Genomic DNA, 25031 nt, shown 5'->3' on the forward strand with positions numbered 1-25031 from the left:
GTCTCGCGTATGAAAGCCTTGGCTAGGAGTTACTTGTGGTGGCCAAAGCTAGATGAGGAGATAAAAAATCTAGTCAAGACATGCAGCACTTGTCAGGAACACCAGAAGGCACCAGCAGCGGCTCCTCTTCATCCCTGGGAGTGGCCGGATAAACCATGGAGAAGATTGCACTTAGATTATGCGGGTCCATTCATGGGGAAGATGTTCCTCATAATCATTGATGCACATTCCAAATGGATGGATGTTTGTCCTGTAAATTCTGCTTCCGCCACTACTACTATAGACTGCCTGTGTTGGAGCTTCAGTAATCAAGGGCTACCGGAGATCGTGGTGAGTGACAATGCCACTTGTTTTGTGAGTACAGAGACAAAAGAGTTCTTGAGAAAAAATGGCATAGTGCAGGTAACCTCAGCTCCATATCATCCGTCCTCGAATGGACTTGCGGACAGAGCCGTACAAACATTTAAGGAGATGATGAAAAAAAGTGCAGAAGGGAGTTTAGCAGCCAAAGTGTCACGGGTTCTGTTCAGCTACAGAATAACACCTCAATCCACCACAGGACTCTCTCCTGCTGAGATGTTATTAGGTTGTAGACTACGCTCCACTCTTGACCTTGTCCACCCAGACCTAAAAAGGAAAATGGAAAACAGACAAAACAAACAAAAAGAGAACCATGACAAAAGAACAAAGAGCCGAAGTTTTGGAGAAGGAATTTCAGTTATGGACCAAAGTGGATTCCTGGCTTCATAGACTCAATGACAGGTCCAGTATCATACAAGGTCATGTTGGGAGATGGTAGGGTAGTACGCAGACATGTAGATCAGATACTTCCCAGACAAGGGGAAATTGAAATGAAGGTTCCAGATGCAATGACTGAAGACAGGGTTGCCCCCAGTTATCCAAGTGCATCTGTGGTGCCACCCCCAGGGACAGAGACAATTCCACAGAAACCTATTCATCAAGAGGAAACCATCGTTGCAGAGTCAGATACTCTGAGCACTGCTCAGGAGCAGCTGGTGGCTTCACCACAAACAAGCAGGGACTTTACTGTTAGACGTTCACAAACGGCTCGCAAGGCACCAGAGAGATTGATACTGAACTGATAGATTCGTCAAGTATGGAACATGATGAATGGAAACTCATTATTGAACCTCAGGAATGGTTGTTTGTTAAGAAATTCAAACTGAAATCTTAAGGGAGGAGGGATATAGTAATCTGGGATGTTCTGATTAAGGTTATCCACCAGGTGGTGCTGTAGCCAATGCGGCTGCTAAGGTCAGAGGTTTGCTTCCTGTTAAGGTCAGGGGTTTTGCTTCCTGTCAAGGTCAGCACAAGGTGGAATGCCAGGATGCTGATGCAGGCTGTCTGTAAATGTGTTTCCCAGTTGTTAATAAAGTACTCGTGTTAATTCTACGATATCGCCTCTTTGAGTCCTTGTTCCAGTTAATGGACTTATCACAGAGGGTCAAAGCCGGAGCTTACTATTTCCAAAGTACTGTTCTGTGCGCTTTCGGCGACTTCGCCCGATGAGCCCTCCTTGTTTGCCAATCTTTCCCCCCGATGTAAGCCCATAGTCACTAAATCATGACGTTTCAGCCAAGATGATCGATCCTTTATCGAGGCAGAAATCTCTCGCCTTCTAGCTGATGGTATCATTGAGCCATGTTCATCTTCCTGGCGGGCTCAAGTCGTCGTTGTTAAAAATCCTCTGAAGCAAAACAAGAAACGTCTTTGCATCGATTACTCGCAAACTATTAACCAGTATACCAACCTGGATGCCTACCCACTACCACGCATCGATGACATGGTCAATAACCTTGCCAACTACAAGGTATTTTCAACTTTTGATTTAAAGAGCGCCTATCATCAAGTATCATTAAAGGACTCCGAAAAAAGTATACAGCCTTTGAGGCCAATGGTCGGCTTTACCAGTTTTGTCGCCTTCCATTTGGGATCACCAATGGGGTGGCCATCTTTCAACGGGCAATGGATAGCCTCGTCAAACATAACAAATTAACGGACACTTTTCCATATCTGGATAATATCACCATTGCTGGTCATAAGAACATAATAAGAACATAAGAAGTAGGAGCTGGAGTAGGCCATACGGCCCCTCGGGCCTGCTCCGCCATTCAATAGGATCATGGCTGATCTGAATCTAGACTCACATCCACTTCCCTGCCCTCTCCCCGTAACCCCTAATTCCCTTATCTGCTAGGAAACTGTCTATCTCCATTTTAAATTTATTTAATGTTACAGCTTCCACAGCTCTCTGGGATAGCAAATTCCATAGATTTACTACCCTCTGAGTGAAGAAGTTTCTCCTCATCTCAGTTTTGAAAGGGCAGCCCCTTATTGTAAGATTATGCCCCCTAGTTTTAGTCTCACCCATCAGTGGAAACACCCTCACCGCATCCACCCAATCAAGTCCCCTCACAATCTTATATGTTTCGATAAGATTGCCTCTCATTCTTCTGAAATCCAATGAGTAGAGGCCCAACCTACTCAACCTTTCCTCATACGTCAACCCCCTCATCTCCGGAATCAACCGAGTGAACCTTCTCTGAACCGCCTCGAGAGCAAGTATATCTTTTCTTAAATATGGAAACCAAAACTGCACACAGTATTCCAGGTGTGGCCTCACCAATACCCTGTATAACTGCAGCAAGACTTCCCTGTTTTTATACTCCATCCCCCTTGCAATAAAAGCCAAGATTCAATTGGCCTTCCTGATCACCTGCTGCACCTGAATACTAACTTTTTGTGTTTCATGCACCAGGACCCCCAGATCCCTTTGTACTGTAGCACTTTGCAGTTTCTCTCCATTTAGATAATAACTTGCTCTCTGATTTTTTCTGCCAAAGTGCATAACCTCACACTTTCCAATATTATATTCCATCTGCCAAATCTCTGCCCACTCACTTAGCCTGTCTCTGTCCTTTTGCGGGTTTTTTATGTCCTCCTCACTCACTGCTTTCCCTCCCATCTTTGTATCATCGGCAAACTTGGATATGTTGCACTCGGTCCCTTCCTCCAAATCATTAATAAAGATTGTAAAGAGTTGGGGTCCCAGCACTGACCCCTGCGGAACACCACTAGTTACTGATTGCCAGCCCGAAAATGAACCATTTATCCCAACTCTCTGTTTTCTGTTAGATAGCCAATCTTCCACCCATGCCAGTATATTACCCCCAATCCCGTGATTTTTTATCTTGATCGGTAATCTTTTGTGTGGAACCTTGTCAAATGCCTTTTGGAAGTCCAAATACACTACATCCACTGGTTCCCCTTTATCCACCCTGTATGTTACGTCCTCAAAGAATTCGAGCAAATTTGTCAAACATGACTACCCCTTCATAAAACCATGCTGACTCGGTCCTATTAAATTATGTTTATCCAAATGCTCTGTTACTGTTTCCTTAATAATGGATTCCAACATTTTGCCAACCACAGATGCAAGGCTAACTGGTCTATAGTTTCCAGCTTTTTGTCTACTTCCCTTCTTACATAAGGGTGTTACATTAGCAGTTTTCCAATCGGTCGGGACCTTTCCTGAGTCCAGGGAGTTTTGGAAAATAATCACCAATGCATCCACAATCCCTACTGCCACTTCTCTCAAGGCCCTAGGATGTAGGCCATCAGGTCCGGGGGATTTATCCGCCTTAAATCCCATTATTTTACTGAGTACCATCTCCTTAGTGATTTTAATCATGTTTAGCTCCTCCCCCCCATTGCCCCCTGTTTGTCCAGTGTTTGGATATTTTTAATGTCCTCTACTGTAAAGACTGATACAAAATATTTGTTCAGCGTCGTTGCCACCTCCATGTTACCCACCACTAGTTTCCCAGTCTCATCCTCTAAGGGACCAACGTTCACTTTAGCCACCCTTTTTCTTTTTATATAGCTGTAGAAACTCTTGCTATCTGTTTTTATATTTTTTGCTAGCTTACTTTCATAATCTATCTTCCCTTTCTTAATTAATCTTTTAGTTATTGTTTGCTGGCTTTTAATTGCTTCCCAATCTTCTATCCTCCCACTAGATTTGGCTACTTTATATGCCCTTGTTTTAAGTCGGATACTATCCTTAGTTACTTTACTTAGCCACGGATGGCTGTCTTTTCTTTTACTCCCCTTTTTCCTCAGTGGAATATATTTATCTTGAAAGATGTGAAATATCTCCTTGAATGTAGACCACTGCTCTTGTACCGTCTTACACTTTAATCTGTTTTCCCAGTCCACTTTAGTCAATTCTACTCTCATACCTTCATAGTCTCCTTTATTTAAGCTCAGTATGCTGGTTTGAGATCCAACTCTCTCACCCTCAAACTGAATTTGGAATTCAACCATATTATGGTCACTCATTCCAAGGGGATCTTTTACTAGGACATTTTTTGTTAATCCTGTCTCATTACACAGGACCAGATCTAAGATTGCCTGCCCCCTGGTTGGTTCAGTTACATACTGCTCAAGGAACCCATCCCTAATACACTCTATGAACTCTTCCTCAAGGCTGCCATGCCCAATTTGATTAGTCCAGTCAATATGAAAGTTAAAATCCCCCATGATTATAGCTGTTCCCTTATTACAAGCCCCAACTATTTCCTGATTTATACTCTGACCAACAGAGTTGCAACTGTTAGGAGGCCTATAGACTACGCCCACTAGTGACTTTTTCCCCTTATTATTCCTTATCTCCACCCAAACTGTTTCACTATCCTGATCCTTTGACCCAATGTCATTTCTGACTATTGCAGTGATTCCATCCTTGATTAACATAGCAACCCCACCTCCCTTTCCTTCCTGTCTGTCCTTCCTAATTGTCAAATAACCTTGTATATTTAGTTCCCAGTCATGATCATCTTGCAGCCATGTTTCCGTAATGGCCACCAGATCATACCCATGTGCAGCTATTTGTACCGTCAACTCGTCTATTTTGTTACGAATGCTGCGTGCATTCAGATGAAGAACTTTCAAATATGTTTTCTGACAATTTATTCCTGCTTTTACCTCTTTTACTACTTTACCTTTATCATTATACATTCTGTCCCTTCCTGACACGCTCTGGTTTTAAATTCCCCCACTGCTACCTTGCTCTATTGCCTTCTCCGCTGTCATTCTTGAACTTCCATTTCCCAGAAAACAGAGGCCACACTTTAGGTGATCTCAGTAAATCATTAAACCTTTTTCGGCACTAAACCCATGTGCATCTGCACACAGACCTCGAGTTCACCTCCTCAGCAATTTGCAGCCAAGCTGCCTTGGTTTGCTGAGGCGGCCTCCTCCTTCCGTTTCCAGGGACGAGGACCTCCTGATGTCCTCTAACTCCCTCAGCAAGAGCATGGAGAGTGCCCTCATTGAACTTGGGTGCAACCTTAGTTTTTAGGGCTGCCATTCCTGCAGCTCCCAGCACCTTTAAGAGAAAAAAGCATTAATATTACTAAGCAAATGATTGGAACACATCTGGCATCTTTTTCATTTCATAGTCAGATAATGAAGTTGTAGTGTATGTACTTTGAAGAAGGAACTATATTCTGCAGCCCCTGTATACTGCAGTACCAGTAGTGACCACCCCTGTATATAAGCCTGTATAGTAGTTCCAGTTTTGTCTCCATTCAGTAAAAACCTGTTATAACCAACTCCTGCAGTCCGTGTCTCAATTACACATGGACGTTACACTGGCGACGAACAGATCTGAACTTACCTACAGTTCTGCACCACCTCACGGGGATCCATCCCTGAAGCGAAGTTGTTGGAGGTCGAGGCCAGAAGGAAGAAATCCAAAATGAAAAAAAAACAAACAGAAGAAACGGGCGTCAACCGGGGGCAACCGCCCTCTGATCCATCGAATTCGAAGATTTGCAGGAGAGGCTGTCGAGAGCTGGGCTTGGTTATCCAGTCTATGGTGTTCCAGCTAATCGGGCTGGTGGCAGGTAGTACACTGATCCTTCCTGGGCTGCGGCGGGCTAGAGCTCGATCGGGTGGCTTTTCCACGGGGCCGAGCAGCGTTGTCGGGAAGAGGAGAGAGAGAGAGAGGGTGGAGCACACAGGGCGCGGCCGGTGCTACGAAGCCGGGCAGCGTACAGGCCCGAGAAGAGGGAGGAAAGTGTCCCATAGGGTCTGCTCTGACGACGGGAACATTAATTAAAATTAAAGAAATTAGAAGCGCAGAAAGCCGCGAGGAGCTGCAGTTTGCTACGGGGACCGCGGAGAGCGGCGTTAGCAGCAGCGCGGGGGGGAAGTGCGCGAAGACCATAGGGCGTCACCATCAAGGCATAAAAACACCAGCAACAGCGCTAGCAGCAGCGGAAAAGACAGAAAGCGCGGGAGGCGCCATCTTAATCCAGCGGGGAAGAAGGCAAAGCGCGGGAGGCGCCATCTTAGATCTCCAAGATGCCGAAGACTGGCAATATCACTGCCTTCGATAATGCAATAGAAGACTGGACCACGTATGTGGAAAGAGTCGAAGTATATTGCAAGGCAAATGAAGTAGCCGATGAGAAAAAGGCATCGGTACTACTAAACTTAATGGGCGCAAGAACGTACGGCCTATTGCGGAACCTGATCACTCCAGTCAAACCAATGGTGAAGAGTTTTAACTAAATTGTTGATATCCTACAGGAAAACCTAAATCCTACACCGCTGCTGATAGCAGAAAGATTTAAATTCCACAAGAGAAATCAGCATAAAGATGAGAGCAATGCTGATTACCTTACGGAACTACGCAAGCTATCAAAGCACTGCCAGTTTGGAGCAGGACTGGCAGATAAGAACATAAGAACATAAGAAATAGGAGCAGGAGTAGGCCAATCGGCCCCTCGAGCCTGCTCCGCCATTCAATAAGATCATGGCTGATCTGATCCTAACCACCAATCTACTATCACAGAACCATCTCCTGAATCTAACAGAATTAGACACACGAAATAGGAGCAGGATCAGGCTACACGGCCCCTGGGCCCGCTCCGCTACCCACAGGGCCATGACCGATCCGAACCTAGACTCATGTCCAAATTCCTGCCCGCTCCCCGTAACCCTTAATTCCCTTTACTTCTAGGAAACTGTCTATTTCTGTTTTAAATTTATGTAATGATGTAGCTTCTACAGCTTTTTGGGGCAGCATATTCCATGGACCTACCACCCTCTGAGTGAAGTAGTTCCTCCTCATCTCAGTTTTGAAAGAGCAGCCCCTTATTCTAAGACTATGCCCCCTAGTTCTAGTTTCACCCATCATCGGGAACATTCTCCCCGCATCCACCCGATCCAACCCCTTCACAATCTTATATGTTTCAATAAGATCACCTCTCATTCTTCTGAACTCCAATGAGTAGAGTCCCAATCCACTCAACCCTACGGGACAAATTTGTCTGTGGACTCCTGAGTGAAGGAACCCAGAAGATGTTACTCTCAGAGAAAGAGCTGATGCTAGATAACGCTTTCAGCATGGCAGTATCGTACGAAGCAGCAGCAAGGGGAGCTGCGGAAATACAGCAAAAGCCACAGGAATACGGCACCTATGGAATGACATGGGGATTTGAAAAATGTTATCGCTGCGGCAGAACAACCCATGACCAGAAGGACTGCTGGTCCAAGGACAAAACATGCAGGCAATGCGGAAAGATGGGACACATTGCACGAGTTTGCAGGTCCGGGAAGAAGACTAACAACAACAAAAAGGCTACTAAGGAACAGTACAGGAAAGTACAAAAGATGACAGACAGTAGTTCCGAAGACCAAAAGAGCGATAGTGAATCCGAGAACAAGAGACTAAGCTGTCTCAAACTACACAACGTAATTGCAAAAGAGGATCACCGAACCATTTGGGTCACCCTCACGATAGCAGGGTCCCAAGTCAAAATGGAATTGGATACAGGATCAGCCCTGACCGTCATGAATCGACGAGACTACGAGCGGCTATTCTCACACATACCCTTGAAAGACACATCCATTGTCTTGAAGATGTATACGGGGCAGAAAGTATACCCCAGAGGGAAAATAAGGGTGCCTGTCGAATACAACGGCCAGGAAATACAGAAATTGTATCTGTACATACTGCAAGGTGGTGGACCACTGTTATTGGGATGTGAATGGATCAGAAAGATAAGTTTAGACTGGTACTCCATTCAGGCACTGACTGTGGCTGGTAAAAAGGATGACGACGTCACACCTGGACGATTGTCAAAAATCTTAGCTAACGCTAAAGAGGTATTTCAACAAGGACTGGGAACTCTTAAAGGCGTAACCGCCTCGATAAAAATAGAAGAGAATGCAATTCCCAAGTTTTTCAAAGCAACACCGGTACCGTATGCAATTCGCCCAGCCGTCGAGGCAGAGCTGGAGAATCTGGAGAATGCAGGCATGTTATCTAAGGTAGACTGGAGCGAGTGAGCGACACCCATCATTCCTGTCATGAAGAAAACGTTAAACAATAAGTCTGAGGAGCCAAGGAAGGTTCGCATCTGTGGGGACTTCAAGGTGACTGTGAACCCAGTCCTTCACACAGTACAGTATCCTCTCCCGAGGATAGAAGATATTTTCGCCTCACTATCTGGAGGGAAGCGTTTTACAAAAATTGACCTAGCACAAGCATATTTGCAGATGGAGGTTGAAGAACCCTCTAGGAAGTATCTCACGATAAACACTCACAAAGGTCTTTACCAGTATAATCAACTGGTATTCGGAGTAACATCAGCTCCGGTGATATGGCAAAGAGCGATGGAACAAGTCCTGCAAGGGATTCCGGGGACTCAGTGTTACTTGGACGACATCCTAGTGACAGGTGAAAACGACAGTGAACACCTTGCCAACCTAGAGCAGGTGCTCACTAGACTAAGAGGACATGGGCTACGAGCCAATCGCCCCAAGTGCGAGTTTTTTAAGAAACAGACATCGTATTGTGGCCACGTGATTGATGAAGAGGGGTTACATAACTCCCCTGACAAAATTGAAGCGGTAGTTAAGGCTCCAGCGCCTGAAAATGTGTCGCAACTGAGGTCATTCCTCGGATTGGTGAATTACTACCATAAGTTTTTGCCAAATTTGTCCACAATTCTGCACCCACTGAACGCCCTACTACAAACTGGAGTAGCATGGAAATGGAGCGATGAATGTAAGCGGGCCTTTCAGAAGTGTAAAGACCTAATCACTTCAAGAGAAGTATTGGCTCACTACAACCCATCACTACCGATAAGACTGGCGTGTGATGCGTCTCCCTACGGCATTGGAGCGGTACTGTCACATAAATTCCTTGATGGTTCAGAGAGGCCGATAGCTTTTGCGTCACGCTCGTTAACTTCAGCCGAGCGTAACTACGCCCAGATTGACAGAGAGGCCCTCAGCCTGGTGTGGGGGGTGAAGAAGTTCAATCACTAACTGCACGGACAGAAATTTACTCTACTAACTGATCATCAACCTCTTGTCTCCATTTTCTACCCTCAGAAGGGCGTCCCGATAATGACAGCACAACGGCTACAGAGGTGGTCCCTTTTCCTAGGGGCACACCAATATGACATCGAGTACAAAGGAACTAAACAGCATGGGAATGCTGATGGATTGTCGCGCCTACCATTGCCGACGGTGGAAGAAGCACCTGCAGTGGATCCTGTGGAGATATTCCACTCGACCATAGTCGAATGTCTACCTGTGACGAATGCAAACATAGAAAAGGAAACACGAAATGACCCGACACTCTCCAGGGTCTATGATTTAATGGTGAAGGGATGGCCAGCACATGGCGAACCACTGTTGCCAGCATTCTCGCCGAGAAGAGAACAGCTGTCAGTGTGCCGAGGAACCTTGATGTGTGGATCCAGAGTAGTAATTCCACCCAAATTGAAGGATAGAGTGCTCAATGAGCTTCATGAGGGTCATCTGGGAGGGGTAAAAATGAAGAACTTAGCCAGAGCGTTTGTGTGGTGGCCGGGAATCGATAGAGAAATCGAAGAGATGACCAAGAGCTGTACAGGATGCCAGAAGGTCCAAAACGCCCCACCACAAGCCCCTCTACATCCATGGGAGTGGCCCTCATCTCCATGGCAAAGGGTGCACATTGATTTTGCTGGTCCATTTATGGACTCGATGTTTTTAATTGCGGTGGATGCACATTCAAAGTGGCCAGAGGTAATAAAAATGTCCTCAACCACCACAGAAAAAACTATCACAGTCTTACGAACCATATTCGCCAGAAATGGGCTGCCTGAACAGATTTGCTCCGACAATGGACCACAGTTTGTGTCTGAAGAGTTCCGGAGGTTCTTAAAGAGCAATGGTGTTAAGCATTAAACATCCGCCCCATACCATCCAGCCACCAATGGATTGGCTGAGAGGTTCGTTCAAACATTCAAGAAGGCTATCAAGGCAATGTGTAATGAAGACATACCCCTACAACACAAGGTGGATAACTTCTTGTTTGCCTACCGGAATGCGACACATGCGGTTACCAACCAAACTCCAGCCATGATGTTCTTCAATCGAAGACTAAGATGCCGCTTGGATTTGGTTAAGCCAAACATCAGAAGAGATGTGGAGAACAGGCAGTTTCAGAATATGAATGAAAGGCCAACCAGGAGTTTTAAGATAGGTCAACCAGTTTTGGCCCGGGACTACCGCACAGGGAAATGGCAGCCAGGAACGATCTGCACACGGCAAGGACCTCTAATGTATACCGTGGACGTTGGAGAGAGCATTGTAAGACGCCATGCTGACCAGATTCTAGAGTCACTGGAAAACGTCAAATCCACACCACGATCCGATACACCTGGTGATGAAACCGAAGTACCAATTGCATCTACCTCAGAATCGGTGATATTGGAAGCAGACGAACCAAACAATGGTGTTGATCCCGAATCAACTTTGCCAGAAGAACCTGATACCCCAAAGAGGCGTTATCCAGACAGAATCAGGAAGCCTCCTCAAAGACTGAATTTATAATTGCTTAACTTCAGCTAATGTATATAGCAACTGTAATTGTAAATATGTTATTTAATTATTAATCGAATGTTATGTACTGTTTAGCTAAAAGGGGAGGAATTGTAGTGTATGTACTTTGAAGAAGGAACTATATTCTGCAGCCCCTGTATACTGCAGTGCCAGTAGTGACCACCCCTGTATATAAGCCTGTGTAGTAACTTTGTATAGTAGTTCCAGTTTTGTCTCCACTCAGTAAACACCTGTTATAACCAACTCCTGCAGTCCGTGTCTCAATTACACACGGACGTTACAGAAGTCATATAACAAAAAATCATGAATCTCTTTCTGGAACAATATGACCAGCAATATCATTCATTAAATTTTACTCAGAACAGACGCTGTCAACTCTCCTTTCTTGATAATACAGCACCAAGCCATCCCAATGACATTTTTTACAAAGGGGACATGGCCCCTTTAAATTTTCAAACAAAAAATGCGTCATCAGATGCAAGAAACTGACATCCTGCTAGCAATTGCCTGGAGGGACCCGCACATCGGCCGTAACAAGGCCAATCAATCCAAAATCGGAAGTGCTGGGAGGCGGCAGCCGGGTGCAGGTCCGAAAGCTGCCGAGCAGCGGTCCCGCCCTCAACCCGCCTCCGTTAATAAAATCGAGCCCTTTGTGTCCTCCTCACAACTTGCTTTCCCACCTATCTGTGTATCGTCAGCAAATTTGGCTACAGTAGACTCGGTCCCTTCATCCAAGTCATTAATATAGATTGTAAATAGTTGAGGCCCAGTACTGATCCCTGTGGCACCCCACTACATACAGTTTGCCAACCTGAAAATGACCCATTTATCCCGGCTCTCTGTTTTCTGTTAGTTAGCCAATCCTCTATCCGTGCTAATATATTACCCCCAACACCATGAGCTCTTATCTTGTGCAGTAACCTTTTATGTGGCACCTTATCGAATGCCTTTTGGAAATCCAAATACACTACATCTACTGGTTCCTCTTGATCCACCCTGCTCGTTACATCCTCAAAGAACTCTAATAAATTTGTGAAACATGAATTCCCTTTCATAAAACCGTATTGACTCTGCTTGATTGTATTATGATTTTCTAAATGTCCTGCTATTACACCCTTAATAATGGATTCCAGCATTTTCCCAGTGACAGATGTTAGGCTAACTGACCTATAGGCCTAGAAATTGAGTTGCCTTAGCGCCGCTTTTGCGGCGCTAGAGGGCCTAGCGCTGCAATTGGCGCCGGCGTCGAAATTGCCTGGGGCCCTTCCGCCGCGCTAGACCGGTAGCGCTGCGCCGGCACCGATGACGTCATCGGTGTGCGCAGCGTCCCGGTTGCCATGGCGACGGGCCCCAGCGCCGAAATTCAGTTGCGGCCGCCTCGCCTGTGGCAGCCGCAACTAAGACTCTGGCAACAGAGTCTTACCTGACTTTGCGCCGGCGCATTAAAGGCCCCGCGGCGGCCGGCCGCTTTCCCGCCGGCCGCCTGGCCGCAGCTCCCTCCCCGGACTTCCCCCCCCCCCCCCGGAACAGAAGCAAGCCCGGCACTTGTCCGAGGTGCCGGGCTCATTTTTAGAACAATTTTCGCGGGCCGCGGCCGGGTGCAGGCAGCTCCTCCTTAAGGGAAGGAGGAGGCCTGCACTTCCCGAACCTGCCGCACCGCAGCGGGCGCCGCAGCACCGGAATAGCGCCGATATTCAGCACGTAGCGCCAGTTTTCAGGCGCAAACACCTCTCAGCAGCGCCGGCAGCCGTTTGGGCGCAAAACTATTGAATTTTGGGCCCGACCAGCGCGACTTAGCTCCGGCACTAACTTCCGGCGCTAAAGCCCTGGCTGCGCCAAAACTCAATTTCTAGGCCAGTGTTTCCTGCTTTCTGTCTCCCTCCTTTCTTGAATAGGGGTTACATTTGCGGTTTTCCAATCCACTGGAACCTTTCCAGAATCTAGGGAATTTTGGAAGATTACAACCAATGCATCCACTATCTCTGCAGCCACTTCTTTTACAACCCTCGGATGCAGGCCATCAGGTCCAGGGGACTTGTCAGCCTTTAGTCTCAGTAGTTTGCCTAGTACTTTTTCTCTAGTGATAGTGATTGTTTTAGGTTCCTAGCCCCATTATGCCCCTACTATTATTGGGATGCTTTTACTGTCTTCTACCGTGAAGACAGATACAAAATATTTGTTCAAAGTCTCTGCCATTTCCTTGTTTCCCATTATTAATTCCTCAGTCCCATCCTCTAAGGGACCAACATTTACTTTAGCTACCCTTGCCCTTTTTATATACCTGTAGAAGCTCTTACTGTCTGTTTTTATATTTCTTGCTGGTTTACTCTCATAATCTATTTTCTCCCTCTATTATTTTTTTAGTCATCCTTTGCTGGTTTTTTAAAATTTCCCAATCTTCTGGCCCACCACTAATTTTCACAACAATGTATGCCTTTTCTTTCAATTTGATACCATCCTTAACCTCCTTCGTTAGCCACGGATGGTTCCTTCTCATCGAGTCTTTCTTTCTCATTGGAATGTGTCTTTGCTGAGAGTTACGAAAAATCTCCTTTTGTAGCTTTTTGCTTTCTCATGTTTTTAATTAATGTTATATAATTAATTATAAATAATTGTACAATGGTTAAAAAAGACTGCTCTTGGAAATAATTTACTCAGGAATAATAATAAAGTCAAATATGTGTTCTCAGAATAGATATTGTCAATGTGCTTTGTCAATGGCCAAATCAACCTAAATATTACAAAAAGAAAGGTATATAAGTGAAATATTTAGTTGAGCCAAAATTCAAGTAAGCCAAAGTACACATTTGGAAGTCCCAGTTTTTCTATTCTCTAAATACTATGGGGGAGAAATTCATTTTAGCAGGTAAAGTTGCCGGTGTCACCAGCAATTGGAGGTAACGGCTGCTGAAAATGGCCGCAATGCTAATGGAGCAAAATTCGTCTGGGTGGGAGTGAAGTTCCTGTCCAAGTGCAGCATTGGCGCTTCGCACAGCCTCTGGAAGTGAGGTTGTGGAGCTCGCAAGGAACTGTGGGCAATGAAGAGGTCTGAGAATTAAAGGAGTCATGCACACTGAAGCAATACAAATTAAAATGAGGTAAAACAATGCAGTTTTCAGCCCTTTCTGCCTTTTAAAAAAATATTTAACATTAAAAAGAAGTTCCAAATGTTAATATTCAGCTCTTAAAGCTGAATTCCCTTCCTAACCTCAAAAAATGGGAAAAAATGGCTTAGCAAGCCAGGGAAGGGGCACCTGTGGTCTCGCACGCAGCACTCCATCTTTGTGCAGGGGGTCACTACTACAAGACTGGCCCTCCACCCACAGGGGCCAGGAGGCCCTCCAGAAAGAACGATGTGGAAGTACATCACCGAGGCCGTCACTGCCAGCAGTGTCGCCCCCACCACCTGGCTCCAGTGCCCAAAGAAGCTTCACGACCTCAGATTGCTGGTCAGGGTCAGTGAATGCATCTTCAAATGCCGTCTCCTACCAAATGCACCACTAGCTTCACATACTGCTCAATGCACGACCCCCACCCCCAATCACTCACCTACCAACAATCTGCACCAATCACGAGGCACATCTCCCATTCCTAGCCTCATCTCACCTTCTTGGATGAGATGGTGCAAGCTATTCTTAGCAGGAGAATGGCTGAGCCCTTGGCCAGCAGCGGGTCTGAAAGGTACAAGATGCTGGTATCCTCATACATTATCCTCCTTCTGGCATACACCTCATGCTTTCCCATCTTCCCATCACCACAACTCCATCCTTGTGCCTTCCTCATTTCACACACCCAAGAAATGCAGCCTGCCCAGCCATTGGGTGACCAAGAAGAGGGAGAGGAGAATGAAGAAGAACAAGATGAAGATGATTGATTTGACACTCCCAGCCACGTGCTCCTCAATGTCAACCAGCAAGGATATTTGCAGTGTCCCCCATTGAAAGTCAGCAGCCTTCTACCAGCCATGCTGCAGCCATTGGGGTAGCACTGCGTGACATCAGTAAGATAGGCAAAGGCACACACAAGGCACTCACTAAGAGAATGCATACGGGTGATGAGTTGATTTCTTGATTTCACATTGGATGGATAGACGTATATAGTGGATTGGAAAGTTTGCTTTGTGCTGGCTTTTATTTCAGCATTGTGGCCAAGAGGACGTTGTGATGATCAGTAACAAATGGAAGGTAAGGTGAGGGACTAATGTTGAACAGGGAATTGGGGTTGCGGTTACTGAGACCGCAGGCAGATGATTCCATCCTGGATATACCGACCACAAAGGAGCTGTCTGGGATGCATCCTTTCATCTGCTTCCTCCTCTTCTGCTTCCTCCTCTTTGGCTTCCTCCTCTTCTGTGTCTTCCTCTTTCATCTGCAAGCGGATGCTGTAAATGTGAAATCACAGCATTAAATGCTGGAAATACTCAGCTGGTCCGGCAGCATCTTGATGTGAGATATGAACTCTGTTTTTCTCTCCACAGATGTTGCGTGACCTGCTGAGTATTTGCACCATGTTCTGTCTTCTCAAAGACCTTAATTTACCATGCGAGCCCTTGCAAGCATGCAGCAGCGCTCCCTATACTCTTTAAAAACTTTTCACATCTATTGCAGCAAGCCACCACTTCAATAACATCCAAAAAAATCCAGTCCAAAGCCTTAAATCCAAATTTACCTGAACGATGTGCATGTCCCTTTAAAAGGTGCAGAATTCGCCACTGTCATCCTGCTTGCACGTCAGATTAACCTAGCATGCTTAGGATCCAGTGCTGAATTCCAACAGCTAAATGTAATTAACAGACAAGGGAGATAATTTTAACTTTTGGAGGTATCACCCATCTTATATCCTGCCTGATCTTTCTTTCCATTGACTTCAATGGAAAAGAAAATCGGGAGAGGTATATAATAGTCAGCAAATCCGATATTGACCATTTTATACCATCGCTGAAAGTTAAAATTACCCTCCTGGGTTTTCTGTTTCATTATCCCAGTCATACTTACTTGGATCTTGAGACTACATTAGACACACTCAAAGATATGGGGAGCTGGGTGTCACTCGTTAAAATCATTTAAGTTACACAACTCAGAATAATTTAGAGTACGAAGGGTAGAAAAAACGTAACAGAAGGTATTTGTATGAGGTCTATGGAAAGACTTGCTTGATGGGCCAAATGACTTTTTCTCATTCCATGCTGCTTTATGTATGAACTCGGATCACAAGAATACTTAACATATAATCATAGAATGATACAACACAACAACTTGCATTGATATAGCGCCTTTAACATAGTAAAACATCCCAAGGTGCTTCACAGGAGCGTTATCAAACAAAATTTGACAACGAGCCACATGAGGACACATTAGGGCAGGGGTTTTAAGGAGCTTCTTAAAGGAGAACAGAGAGGCTGAGAGGTTTTTGGAGGAAATTCCAGGACCTTGGCAGCTGAAGACACGGCCAGCAATGGTGGAGCAATTAAAATCAGGGATGTTCAAGATGTCAGAATTGGAGGAGCGCAGATATCTCGGAGGGTTGTAGGGCTGGAGGAGATTACAGAGCTAGGGAGGGGCAAGGCCATGGAGGAATTTGAAAACAAAGATGAGCAATTTAAAATCTAGGCGTTGCTTAACCGGGAGCCAATGTAGATTAGCGAGGACAGGGGTGATGGGTGAACGAGACTTGGTGCAGCACAGAAGGAGGTCATTTGGCCCATCGTGCCTTGATAGAGCTATCCAATTAGTCCCACTCTCCTGCTCTTGCTCCATAGCCCTGTAAATGTTTTTCCTTCATGTATTTATCCAATTCTCTTTTGAATGTTACTATTGAATCTGCTTCCACCACCCTTCCAGGCAGCACATTCCAGATCATAGCAACTCGCTGTTTAAAAAATGTTTCCTCATGTTGCCTCTGGTTCTTTTGCCAATCACCTGAAATCTGTGTCCTCTGGTTACCGACCCTTCTGCCATTGGAAACAGTTTCTCCATATTTACTCTATCAAAACCATTCATGATTTTGAACATCCCTATCAAATCTCCTCTTAACCTTCTCTGCTCCAAGAAAAACAACCCTAGCTTCTCCAGTCTATCATAGAATCATAGAAATTCACTGCACAGCAGGAGGCCATTCTGCCCATCTTGTCCGCGCCGGCCAACAAAGAACTATCCACCCTAATCCCACTTTCCAGCACTTGGTCCGTAGCCTTGTAGGTTATGGTACTCCAAGTGCCTATCCAAGTACTTTTTAAATGTGATGAGGGTCTCTGCCTCTACCACCCTTTCCGGCAGTGAGTTCCAGACCCCCACCACCCTCTGGGTGAAAACATTTCTCCTCAAATCACCTCTAAATTTCCGACCAATTATTTAAAATCTCTGCCCCCTGGTTATTGACCCTTCTGCTATGGGAAATAGTTCCTTTCTATCCACTTTATCTAGGCCCCTCATAATTTTATACACCTCAATTAGGTCTCCCCTCAGCCTCCTCTGTTCTAAAGAAAACAACCCTCCACATAAGTGAAGTCCCTGATCCCTCGTACCATTCTAGTACTTCTCTTCTACATCCTCTCTAAGGCCTTGACATCCTTCCTAAAGTGTGGTGCCCAGAATTGAACACAATACTCCAGCTGAGGCCTAACCAGTGTTTTACAAAGATTTAGCATAACTTCCTTGCTTTTGTACTTTATTCCTCTATTAATAAAGCCAAGGATCCCATATGCTTTTTTAACATCCTTCTCAACTTGTCCTATCACTTTCAAAGATTTGTGTACATATACCCCCAGGTCTCTCTGTTACTGCACCCACTTTAAAATTGTACCATTTAGTTCATATTGCCTCTGCTCAATCTTTCTACCAATATGTATCACTTCACACTTCTCTGTGTTAAATTTCATCTGCCATATGTCTGCCCATTTCACCAATCAGCCTATGTCCTCCTGAAGTCTATTACTATCCTCTTAATTGTTAACTACATTTCTGAGTTTCGTATCATCTGCAAACTTTGAAATTATGCCCTGCATACCCAAGTCCAGGTCATTAATATATATCAAAAAGAGCAGTGTTCCTAATACCGGCCCCTGGAGAACACCACTGTATACCCCACTCCAGTCTGAAAAATAAACACTCACTACTACTCTTTGCTTTCTGTCCCTGAGCCACTTTTGTATCCATGCTGCCAATGTCCCTTTAATTCCATTGGCTTTAATTTTGCTAACAAGTCTATTATGTGGTAGATTGTCAAATGCCTTTTGAAAGTCCATATACACAACATCAACCGCACTACTCTCATCAAACCTTTCCGTTACTTAATCAAAGAACTTGATCAAGTTAATAAAAAACACGATTTACCTTTAACAAATCCATGCTCCCTTTCACTTATTATTCCATACTTTTCCAAATGCCAATTAATTTTGTCCCAGATTATTGTTTCTAAAAGATTCGCCACCATCGACATTAGGCTGACTGGCCTGTAGTTGCCGGGTTTATCCCTCTTCCTTTTTTTAAACAGAGGTGTAACATTTGTAATCCTCCAGTCCTCTGGCACTACTCCCATATCCAAAGAGGATTGGAAGATTGTGGCCAGAGCCTTTGTAATTTCCACCCTTACTTCCCTCAGTAACCTAGGATGCACCCCATCTGGACTGGGTGACTTTTCTACTTTGAGGACTGTCAACCTTTTAAGTACCTCCTCATTATCAATTTTTATCCTATCCAATATTGCTACTGTCTCCTCCTTTACTGCTACACTGGCAGCATCCTCTTCTTTAGTGAAGACAGGTGCAAAGTACTCATTTAGTACCTCAGCCATGCCCTCTGCTTCCAAAATAAAAAAGAAAGACTTGCATTTATATAGCGCTTTTCACGACCACCGGATGTCCCAAAGCGTTTTACACCAATTAAGTACTTTTGAAGTGTAGTCATTGTTGTAATGTAGGAAATGCAGCAGCCGATTTGCGCACAGCAAGCTCCCACAAATAGCAACGTGATAATGACCAGATAATCTGTTTTTAGTAATGTTGATTGATGGATAAATATTGGCCAGGATACTAGGGATAACTCCCCTGCTCTTCTTCGAAATAGTGCCATGGGATCTTTTACGTCCACCTGAGCGAGCAGCCAGGGCCTTGGTTTATCGTCTCATCTGAAAGACGGCACATCCGACAGTGCAGCATTCCCTGAGTACCGCACTGGAGTGTCAGCCTAGATTTTTGTGCTCAAGTCTCAAACAAGAAGGTTTCCTTTTTGGTCCCTAATCGGTCCCATCCTCCCTTTGACTATCCTTTTACTATTTATGTGTTTATACAAGACTTTTGGGTTCCCTTTTATGTTTTCCACCAATCCATTCTCATACCCTTTCTTTGCACCTCTTATTCCCTTTTTTAGATCCCCTCTGTACTTTCTAGGGCTTTGTGCCGAGCTTGGAGCCCATCCTTTCCAACATGGAACAGGTCGTCAGCTCCATCAGCACATGGAACCCACCATGATGCAACGTCTGATGGCCGATGTTACAGCTTCCATTGCAGCACAAATATGGGATATGTGTTGGTGTAGGGGTTACGGGGATTGGGTGGGATATGTGTCGGTGCAGGCTCGATGGGCCGAAATGGCCTCTATCTGCACTGTGGGGTTTCTGTGATTTCTGTGAAATAGCTTCCATTGCAGGACAAACAGCCTCCATCAAAGGTCTGAGTACTGTAGTGGTAGCTCAGACTGCTACCTTGTAAGCTCAGACAGCTCTGGACACCACTGTTCAAAGGGGCTTCCAGGGCATCACAGCAGTCCATCAATCTGTTACCCAACAGATCAGTAGGATTGCTGAGGAGCCGCCCCGGGGGAGTGGCAGTGGCTCCATGTAACACAAACCTGCAGTCCTCTCTCAGGCTGGCAGCATTCCTGCGATCACCCCTGCCACTCCGCCACTCCCTTGCTGTTGACTGTCAGCCAGCCCAGGCCAAGATGATGCAGTCTGAAGCTGGGCCCTCTAGGCCCAGAGCTGCTCGAAGTCATCCTCCAAGACTATCTGCAGTCTCCTCAATTGAAGGTCAGTAGCCTTCCACCACCTACACCACTGGGGAGGCACCTTTTAGGAGCACTAGGATAGGTAAAGGTACACGGAAGTCAGGCACTAAGGGAATGCACAAGGATGATTCATTTATTTTGGTATGCATTATGTAATGATTGAATTTATAAAATTGAATTGAAATGTGCATTTCTGGTGGGTTTTATTTTTGTGTTGTCAGAAAGAGGACGATGTAATGGTCAGCGATAGAGGAAAGGTAAGAAGCATGGGACTGTTGGGGAATAGGGAGGTGTGGTTGAGGTTACTGTTATCGCTAATGAATTATTAGAGCCCGGGCAGAAAGAGGCTGTCTATATTGCAGCCTCCCTTCCTCTTCCTGTTCTTCCACTTCCTGTTGCACTTCCACTTCCTCCTCCTCATACTCCTCCTCCTCAGCTTCTCGCCTGCTAGGCGGTGGCAAGGACTGTTCCCTCGTAGTGGCCAGGTTGTGCAGCATGTAGCATACTACTACAGATCTTGATACCCGCTCTGCTGAGTATTGCAGGGCTCCTCCAGAGTGGTCCAGGCAGCGGAAGCGTTGCTTATGGACACCGATGGTGTGCTCTATAATGTTCCTTGTGGCAGCATGGCTCTCATTGTAGGCCTGCTGTGCATGTGTGCATGGGTTGCAGACCAGAGTCATGAGCCATATCATGAGTGGATAACCTTTGTCGCCCAGTAGCCAGCCTTTGCTTTGTCGTGCTGGGTCAAATACAGGTGCCACAGAGGACTGCTGCAGAATGAAGGAATCGTTACTGCTGCCAGGATAACGGGCATTTACCTGCACAATGTGCTGCTTATGATCGCACACCAACTGCACATTGAGGGAGTGCAATCCCTTTCAGTTCATGAAAATGGCCGAGTTCACATGAGGCGCATGCAAGGCAATGTGCGTGCAGGCTGATGCACCTCAATAACTTCAAGACTCGAAGTTAGCAGAATAAAACAAGGCTTTTATTAGCAAAGAAAAGATGCCGGTGTCTGCACCTAGCTTCACCTAGCATGCTGCTGTTCTACTGCAAGACAAGCCTGGACTTGTCTTAAGTAGGGCCAGGTATGGGTGGAGCCGACACACAAAGGGGGCGGTGCCCTATACACAATACAAGGTACAAACACCGGAGCAGGCAATACAATATATACAGTTAACTACAGAGTCTGATGAATGGCATATTTCATCATACAGGCAATGGCACCCTGCAACATGGAGAAGTCTGAAATCCATGCAAACTCTTGTGCTCGCTCCGCCTACTTGTCTGTGGCAAGAGGGAATGAGATGAAACTGTCCCTCTGTGTAGAGAGAGCCTCAGTGACGTCCCTTATACAGCAGTGCACTGCAAACTGCAAGACGTTGCTTATATCTCCAGCAGCAGCCTGGAAGGAGCCAGACACATAAAAGTTAAAAGCCACAGTCACCTTGACAGCCACAGGCAATGCTGTCTTTGCCATGCTTTGAGGTTGCACTTTTGGCTGCAGCAGTAGGTAGATTTCAGTCACAACCTCTTTTGCGAAGTGAAGACGTCTCATGCATTGGTCCTCGCTGAAGTTGAGGTAAGAGAATTGCTCCCAAAATACCCTCGGCAAATATGGCCTCCTGCTGAGAGCCCTTCTCCCACTCCTCCTCCTCCCTCTTCTAGCAGCTTGTCCTGCTCTGCGTGGTCTCTCTTCATCCTCCCAATCATGTTCAATTCCCAGAGGAAGCCTTGCCTGGCCACCCATGTCTGGAAGCAACTTGTTTCAGCACAAGCTTTCAAATTAACAAAAAAGTACTTTAGCATCAGCCAGACTATGCAAACTTTAGCCAAATATAGGAAATTGCCAAAACACGTACAATTGCACCAGCAGCCAGAAGAAATAGTCCACCAACTAACCTGTAAGTAGTTCATGATCACTTTACATAGTGCTGGTGGGGGGTCCTTCATTCCGTTTAACGTCATGTTCAGCTGTGCAAGGTTATGATAGGGTGCTGGCTGGAGTGTGCAATTGGAAAATGGCAGTGCTGGTGCCAAATCAGCATCGCATTGATTCGTGTTATGATCTGCCTGCTTTGCATGCTGCCAGCGGTTGTTAGCGGCGTGCGCACAAACCCCTTTGCATCCTGTGCACTTCCCATCAGAAGTGTGTGCGGCATCTCAGACCCCATTTTTGAGCATTTGGTGACCATGTAGCGCCTAAAAACGGGCGTTTTACAGCCCAATTTAGCCCCCGTTAAGTCTTGAACTGGTATTTGAGCTGTTAATTTTTCAGATGTCCCAACCACTAGTCAATAGCATGTATTTATTAAGTTCCCCTTCCCCATTGTCTCTGTTTCTCCTCTGACTCTGCTTACTCATGCTTGAGCATGGAAAATGACCTCTTGGTGAGGTATCGAAGGGCTGCCAGCACCCGTGGAACCCTATCCCTCCAGATGCCTGTGCCTCAGGAAGAAGAGCAGAAAAGTTTGGAAATTGATTGTTTTTAATGTGATATTACTACATGTTCTTCTGTAATAACATCCCTTTTTTCATCTTGATGGTGCCTGCTTCTACTCTTCCCTAATGTCTGCCTAAATGTCTAGTTGTATTTTTAGAATAGACAACCCTCTCACCAGGTTAATGTAACAGGTTGGTACTATAAATTGCATCTAGAATGGTTGAAACATTTGAAATTCGACCTGAGCATTCTCAAAATATTCTTAGTAACAGACCTATAGTAACTTGGTTATGGTTAGTGCTGAATGAATTGTTTCTGACAGTCTAGGCCAGTGATTGTATTGATTCTAAAATCTATTTTGATCAAAACACGAGAGGACTATTTCTCTGTTCTCCATCCCCCCTCCAAACTTTTGGGATCCTGGACTTACACATGATGCATCTAACTTTACTAACTCCCAATATATTTCTAGATCTTCAGGGAAAGTCAAAAGGTCTTCTGCCAATTTTAGAATTGATGACTTCTTACATTATATAACTTTAGTATATCATTATTATTGTCTTTGCCAAGTCAAGAGATGTTAGTACTGCAAAATATAACATTTTCACAGTTCAGGCACCCACTGGAAGCTTCAAGCATGTCAGATCTAACACAGCCAACTACAAAGCAAACCTCCCTCTCTACTGCCCCTTCAATCACTCCCAGATCAGGCTCAGCAGAACCAGATGCAGAATAAAACTCCCTCTACACTACCCCAACATTATACTTCAGCTCCTCATTACTGCAGGAGTGTGGCATTTTTTCTATTTCCTACACACCATTCCTACAGTCTCTCCGAATGAATGAGATTGCCAAGTAGTGCCAAATTAAGGATACTTTTGTGTTGTGGGTCCACACACATTTAGAACTGGGATGATATCACTCAAATTCATCTTACATAGCACCTTTACAGCCAGCTGAGGTCTTAGAAGTGAAAGGACAATGTTCAAACCCACTGTGCTCCATAGTCCGCCCATCTGCTCCTTTCAATGGTGCCCTACTGTTTGATCACACACTGTAAATTCTAGCAGGTTTGCCACTCCATTTTCTGCTTCACTTTGCTGTTTTTCCCCCAGCCAGTAGATTGTTTTCAGTACCTTGATGACCATAGCTCTAGCAATTAACAACCAGCTGACAATTTTAGGCTCAACACTCAACTACAACCAGCAAACTCCATTCACCCATTGATGCGATGTTTGATTCATCCACTTAAGCCTCCAGAATATTAACTCTCAGTTACAATGTTTCTACTGCTTCACCTGCCTCAAATTGACAACGCTTATAGTAATCTGGGATGTAATGTTTAAGTTGTCCACCAGATGGAGCCAAAGATTAAGGGATCATATTCACCAGTGTTTAAGGTAATGTCCTGGTACACCAGTTAGTATGGTAATGTGGCATTGCATTATGGATATGACTCAGAGGTGAATCCTCCATCTTGGCTCGTGCAGTTAGAAATACTGTGTTTTGCTTGCAGCCTGTAAGAGCTATGTCTTTCTGCTACACCGTGTAATAAACAGTTGGGTTTTGTTCCTTAAGATCTCGCTTATCTCAGTTTCGGACCTTACCACTCGGATATCACAACGCTCCACTGATGCCTTTGCTCACCACCATTCTTGCTGCCTCTGTCCAGTCTCTGACATCATCAATACTTCTGCCCTGTCTTGCTTCTGTGGCCCACTTCTCCCCTCTTGTGTGCACTTTGACACCGGCTACATCTCCAAGACGTGCGTGGCTGTTTTTAGACTGTTTCAAATTCACTCAAACTCTGACCGCAGAAAGCAACCAATGCAGGAAAGGAACGGGTAAGTTGACTGAGCACACCCCTGACACCAATTCACAGCTGAGGACAAATGGCATCATGATCAAGTCATTAAGAGTGCGCCAAACAACAACTATAACATATTCCACAAGATCAAGGCAATGCAAATCACAGCAGTCATGAATCACTCAGATAACAGAGGCCCAACACCACCATGTGCCAAACTCCCCGAAGATCTCTACCCACCAGGCATTCCCCTAGAGGACTGCACTGTCCTGCATCCCTTGATCACCCGGCAGTCAAGACTATAATTCTCAAACAGCATAAGAGCACCAGCCAAACTAACTGCCTGATAACCTCGCATCAGCAACTCCCTGACCGCCTTGCACCACAATAACCAGAAGAACCCCTGGACCCTCATCACTTGAACAACAAATGAGCCCACGTTCCTGATCATCACATCAGCCTGGCCCTCAACCCTCAAGACAAAACTAGACTCTGAAGTTCCTGTCTGTCTACATTCATTCATCAAGCTTTGACTCTAAGGAATTCTCTAATTTTGCTTAGTTTCTTCTTTTACTTGTCCATGTAACTTAAGATATTCAGAGAGACTGTATGAATAGCATGTGTAGGAAGTTGAAAATTGTCATACTGCTGCAGCAATGGATGCTGTTCTGAGAGGTTGTGGTAGAGTAAAGGGAGCTTTACTCAGTATCTAGCTGTGCTGTGTCTCAATTGAGAGTGCTTGATGAGCAGTACAGAGGGAACTTTATTTTACAGCTGGTCATGTTATATTTATCCTGGGAATGTTTGAAGCTCATCCAATGTGCATATAGGTGCTGCTCTG

This window comes from Somniosus microcephalus, chromosome 3 (genome assembly GCF_052327205.1).
Source record: "Somniosus microcephalus isolate GS21.2 chromosome 3, FLI_Smic_1.0, whole genome shotgun sequence".
Taxonomy (NCBI): Eukaryota; Metazoa; Chordata; class Chondrichthyes; order Squaliformes; family Somniosidae; genus Somniosus; species Somniosus microcephalus.